A 6,394-nucleotide genomic window follows, 5' to 3' on the forward strand; every position below is an offset into this window, starting at 1 on the left:
CATGTGTGTTGTGTTATTTTAAGTAGTGTGTGCATGTGTGTTACTTTATTATAAATGGTGTGTGCAAGTGCTGAATTTTCAGTTAGAAGAAATAAGTTATCATGAGAAAGATGGATTTATTTTGAAGTTCAACGTAGGTTGTTGCAAATCATGAATTATCCATGATTCCCATTCAGTAAAATTACTACTTATGAACAACATCTGAATTATTAACATATTTCAAAAGTAAATAAATAAATAAATAAATAAATAAATAAACTACTTACAATGCTTTTTATTTAGTGTCTTTTCTTTCGTCGCAATGTGCGAAAAGAAACCAATTAAATCTTTTCATTCACTTCCAATGCACACACTAATATTTTGGCTACTTTTAACTACACCTGATCTGTAAACACTGAATGTTCGTTTCATACAACTTTATTTTTTTTCCTGTTTCTTCCTTTTGAACTAACCCACAACAGACAGTCTTCTCCACTGACAAGTCAAGTTGCAACTGACTTCTCCTGTGGCCAGCGAGGCGGGAATCCCTTACCTGGGAGGGGTGCCCTAGTTTTCTGAGCCGTAGCAAGGAAATTATCCACCCGCCAGTTTCACTAATAACATCTACATGCTTAGAGATACAAGACGCAGCAACATTCAGATTCGCTAAACAATACATATAGCTCCAATTTCTGTATAAGAGCATTTTTAAAAGAAATACAATTCAGATTTCATAATAATGGGACACGTATTTTTTTTGTTTTAACTGGTATGTTGGTGACATCGGTGAGTTGCTTGGGTTTACTTCCAGGTTTTTCTGTACATGATTTAAACATAAGTAAATAAATAAAAGACAGAAAAGAATAAAAGATATAGTAACATTTCTCCGTAATTACATTCCTTGAAATTTATAATGAATTGGGTTTCATGTAAAGTTGGCAGTGATATTTATCAACAGAAATTACATTCACTTCACTCTCTACCAGGTTTAAACTTAATTAATTCAAAATAATAACTCTAATTTATCTTTGTAACTGTCAGTATTTATCAATGGAACAATCACGTATTTGCGAGATAAGGTGGATCACATAATAAACGAATAAAATGAAGGATTTTAGCTTAATATCCAATGATTACAGTCGGAATATAAAATAAAGTATACTTCCTAAGAAGCCTGTACAGAGGAAAACTACCACGAGGAAGACCATAAAACAGATAGTATTGGATAAAAACATGATGATGTGGAATAAGGGGCATAAGGTGAGGAAAGTGTCAGAAAAGATTATGATTGACAAGTAGAAAGATCTCGTATACTCCGATGCTTGCGGTAGGATAATGGAAATTAGAATGATGGTAATGATGGTGGTCATTTATGAGCAGCATTGAGGCTATATGAGACATGGACCTACATTTTAAGACCGAATACGAACCACCGTAATGCGTTCAAATTTCAAGGTTTTCTCACCGGGAATCGAACCCAGGACACCACTAATGAAGTTGATAAATCAAAATACGTTGAAAAGATGTTGAAAAGATTAGTAACACGCTTTACCATGAACGCAAAGAATTTTTTTTATAAAAATCACTTTCGCTAAACAATCACATTGTATTTCTAAATATTAAGGAATTTAGCAAAAAAAAAAAAAAGTTTATAAAATGTTAAAATATTTACCTAAATATTGTATTTGTAGCCGAAAGCGTTTTAGTTTGATGGGACAATTTTATAACGATCACTTAAAATAAAATGTTACAATTAAAATAAATAAATAAGGAAATATCAAGATATCAGAAAAGAGATACATATACATTGCAGGGTCGGATTTAGGGAGGGTGCAAAGGTGCACGTGCCACCCTTTTCGTTGTAAATATACTGTCGGGGCCGGTGGCAGGAGGCGATCAGAACTTTTGCGGCCACTGGTGAGGGAGTCCCACCACAGGTCACGAACATAAAAAGAGATTATTAGCGACAATATCTCTACCAAAGGTAGCCGAAATCAAACTAACAGAATAATTAATAAAGGACCACGAAAGGTCTCAAGAATATCACTGACTTAGAGAGTAGCCTGACATTAAAAATGTAATGGAGCTGAGCAGTCTATGGGGCTCGGCAATTTATTAATACGGTAAGGAGGAGGTCCGTCCTGTTCAAACAATGTCCGACTAACCAGGCTGTCGGCAAGGTGAGTTGATAGAGAGAGAGAGAACAGGATGAGTGCCTATGTATGACAATAATTAATTACAAAGTTCAAGCACGAGTTTACGAGGTTATAAGGGAGACTTGATCCATGAATGTCCCGCAGGTAATTGCCAGCACTTTAGGGCAGTGGCGGCTCAAAAGGGGGGTCACTAGTTAACGTGAAGCCCACACAACCACGAGATTAATTAGCACACCAAAATAATAGACAACTAGGACTCGTGCAAAGAAATAAATATTTGTAGCGGGACGACAACTTAATAATTAGGCACGTGTTATACAACAATGAATTAAAATAAAGCTAATGCAATGTAAACGAGATTATTAACACACTTAATGGACCTCAGGTACATAAACTTCACAAGACAAGGTCAGGCTTGGCCATACTTAAATAATTCAGCCTAATAACAATTTAATCGATAAAACAATAAAATGGAAGAGATAGTTATCGCTAACAACCTTAGTTGTAGAATCACTTTACACAAACACTGAAATCGGCTATTGGGTGCAAAGAAGTAGACGTGATTCTGAGTCGATGCGAGGAATCAAGATGCACAATTAAGATCACTAAAACAATTTAAATCACTCACCTCGCAATTGAACACCTACACAGATGAAAGAGTTCCAAGTGGCCTCTGGAGATATCGTCGAGTCCTGTATAAGTCCAGTTGAGCTTAGCGTGGTAACAAGATGTTCGTTGCGACCAAGAATTTCCAGAAGATGTCTGTATTGGTTCGAGCGGTAAAACCAACAGGATGCTTCCACTGCCTACGGAGGATGAATTCCTTTCTCCAATCGGAATTCTCACGGCGAATGCAGGAATAGTACTGAAGTCGCAGAACACGCACAGAAGGGTGATGGTTCACTCAAATTCACAGAAGATAAAGAGTTCGGTCCTCAACGGGCGTGACTGGTGTAGTGGTTCACGTAGGAACCAGAGAACGAAAGAGATGTGATAATAATGACTTCGACGAACGGCTTCTTCGGAGGCACTTTATGAGAGAATATGAGTAGGTGAGGTCGTACTTTGAAAACGTTAGATAGGCGTTTTAAATGACTGGGACGCCGAGTTAGAAGTAGTATGAGTTTTATTGTAAGTTGCTTTTGTACAGCGCAGAAGAGTTGATAAGCAATAAGTTGTTATACATCAGAGGTAGCTTTAGATGACACACAAGTCTAGTGGCGTATGCGTGAAACTTGAGAGGGGTTAGAATATGACCAATGATAAAAGAGAAACAAGGGCAGTTCAATGAAGAGATTGAATTACGACTGCCTGCATGTAGTAGTAGTAAACTTACTAGAAACAACGTTCAGCACAGTAACAAAGTTCTTGCTGTATTGCGCACACGAAATGAAAACAGAGATGGTCCTTGGTAGGAGAACGGAGATGACGGAGTTCTCCACTAACACAGTGTAATAACACACTCTGAGGATGCACTAAGTTCTTCTCTCTATGACTCTAACAAAGTCAGAGAAGAAACGCAAGTCCGGCGGGCGAAGGACAGAAGCCTGAGCCCGAAGAGTGGGCCGGAGCCCCCGGCGACGAGCACGAAGCTCGTGCCTCGTAGACACACAATGATTTCCCCCTGAGAACAGCTTGTACAGCTATTTTGTATTCAGGGAGTTTATTCACACGTTACGTACGTGGGAGTATAGTAGGGTGGTATCTTTCCAAAAGGGCGGATACTCGTGTGCAATGAAATTAGTCTTTACGTTTAGATTGGGTATTGATAATCTAAACGACTATTTAGGGTGTTAACTAGAATAGTCACGCATGCGCGTTATTACAAACAGTATAAGGCTTTAGCGTCATCTAGTACATACTATCCAAATTAAAAGTCAAAGGTTAATTTGATATTACAAAGAAAATCAGGCTTTATCTGGATTTTACAGGTTTCTTAATAGTTTCACAATGATACCAAAAATACAAGTGTTCCCAAGACACTTATTTTATACGGTGTCAAAATAGACATATTTAGTATTTTCGAAGTGTCAACTTCGGCGCCAAAATGTTAATTATACGTCTACCATGTTTTTGAGAACATCTGGGCTTAAACAGAGGACAATGAGAGTATTCAGAAAATAACATCAGACTCTCAGATGAGACACAAGGGTTAGATATTCCCTTGCACGTGCAGTGAATCGAAGGTTATAGGTTACCAATTCAGATCTGTTTCTCAAGATGCAAAGAGGGGAGAAAAAGATATGAGTTTCCTCTTTACGAGACAACAGCTAACTTTTAGTATTCGTCTGGCTTAGTTATTCCACAGAAAGAACAAAATATAAAGAGAGAAATTTAACATTGACTAATACCTGCAATAATTACATGGCAATAAAGCAATTAAAAGGTTTTTAAATAGTAATTATGAATTTAATAACAGTAAGAAAAGCAAAAAAATTAGGTCGGCCCGAAGGCGCCTCAGGTCGGCCGCTACAATACACTATCTAAAATGAGAAGCTGGCAGTGAAAATACCAACACTTTCCGAAACTTTCTGCCATCATGTTTCCATTTGGAGCTTAAAAAAAAGCAGAGCTTTGCAAAAGCAATAGTTTAAGGCGATTTTCAAAAAGTTGAAGGAAAAGGATTCACCAACCAAAATAATATAGCATTTGTCAGGTACGGAAGAAAACAGAAGCCAGGAGGAGAGAAGAACATTAATGTCCTGCATATTACTTGCGACCCTCTTTAATCTTTCCTCAGTTCTATGCGTCAGTGTTGTCAGAGGTAAACAACATTGTCACGTGTCACTTTGAAGAGGTTCAGTGTGACTGGTTATTTTGGTGGTTATTGGTGCACCCCCCTCAAACAATACTGGATCCGGCCCTGATACATTGACACCACAATATATAACTACAGTGCAAAATTACGGTTTCAAACAAAAATTCGAATTCGAAAAGATTGAAATGGAAATTTCTGTCTGAAACTTTTCTCTAATTTAAGAAACCATCTTTCGAGAGTTTCTGATATGCACTAAACTTCTAGTTCTTTCTCATAACCTAATTTAACTTATGTCATATAATCTTTCAGTAGCCTGCTGAAGCGTGGGATGAACTTAAAAGCAATTCATGGATATCCATATAGAGAAAGGGGGAAGGAATTAGGCCCTCCTAATTCTCATACAGTAACGTTATCGATGTGAGGGAAAAATTCTTTTTGAAATTTCAGTTTAGTGCCTTCTCCTCCCCACTCCCATCCAGTAGGATCTGTTCCGACTGATATTATGTTAACAGGCAGATACGCAAACATACAACACAACTTAAATGTGAGCATTATCGTGCCGTGGAAAATCAGTGTTCGGGGCGAGACTATATGACGCCCCCCCCCCCCTTCCTGGTAAGTATGAATGAGGTCAACAGACGAACCGCGAGGTGCCAGCATGGTTGGCGCGAAGCGTAAGAAAATTTTCAAAAATAAGCCCTGCGTTTCCTTGATTTTGAGTACTTTTCATTACTTTTTCCTTCCATTTTATACATATATCTTTTCTTTTTTCCTCCTGAATTTTTCGCTCTCTTACTTCGGCGCCCGAGACAGTCGTCCCGCTCGCACTCCCTCCCCCCCAGTACGGTACTGGATGTAAGACTGAGAAGTAGGGTAGCCAGATTATTCAAAGAAAAAATAAAGATTTATCGACTTTTAAGAGGAAAAACGAAGGTATGTGATAGTCTAGGGTGACCAAATCGTCAACTAGAAAAAATGGGACAACTGTTTACTTTTGGATAGGTTGCTCCCCTAAATATATATATATTTTTGCCTCTCCGTTCTCTCTCTCTGCATCTGTCACAAAAAAGGGCAAATTTACACTTTTCGTTTTAAAACCTATTGAAAAGGTTGTGGAATTAATTAAATAACAAGTAACTATCAGCAACTAACAAAAAATGAAATTTTGAAAACATTACTAGAAATATATGAAACATTCATCAATATCTGTCAATCAACAAAATCTGTCATCGGCAGAATTTATAACGAACTACTCTTAGCATCGGATTCCAACTTCCTTTATTTGCTTTTTCTCACTTTTAAACATTATTTCACTAAAACTAGTTTTCTTTTTTGCTTTCATTTTTATAGTTCTATGCTTCTATTCACCTTTCGTAAAGGACAGTATGTTACATCTTAGTTAAATCACAGAAACACTGTACTGTATTGATGACAGCGCCTCAGTCTTTCACCGCCCGAAACAGAGAGTAAAAACAGTTTGTTTTTCATAAGACTTAAGCTC

The 6,394-nt window shown here is 37.5% G+C and overlaps 1 protein-coding gene across 3 annotated transcripts in view; it reads right to left on the reverse strand.

The window, feature by feature from the left end:
• The window catches only part of atk (artichoke), a 125,741-nt gene extending 121,382 nt beyond the window's left edge, over positions 1-4,359 (reverse strand). For 2 of the 3 annotated variants that reach the window (XR_014131444.1, XM_081757390.1), the window contains exon 1: positions 2,764-4,359. The gene's annotated coding sequence lies outside the window, so the exon portion shown is untranslated. Of the gene's footprint in view, positions 1-266; positions 498-2,763 lie in introns of those variants that run through there. The other variant, XM_081757393.1, reaches the window with a different exon arrangement.
• Between the last annotated feature and the right edge of the window lie 2,035 nt (positions 4,360-6,394).

The sequence above is a fragment of the Thermobia domestica genome, chromosome 1, assembly GCF_964235325.1.
Source record: "Thermobia domestica chromosome 1, izTheDome1.hap1.1, whole genome shotgun sequence".
Lineage (NCBI taxonomy): Eukaryota > Metazoa > Arthropoda > Insecta > Zygentoma > Lepismatidae > Thermobia > Thermobia domestica.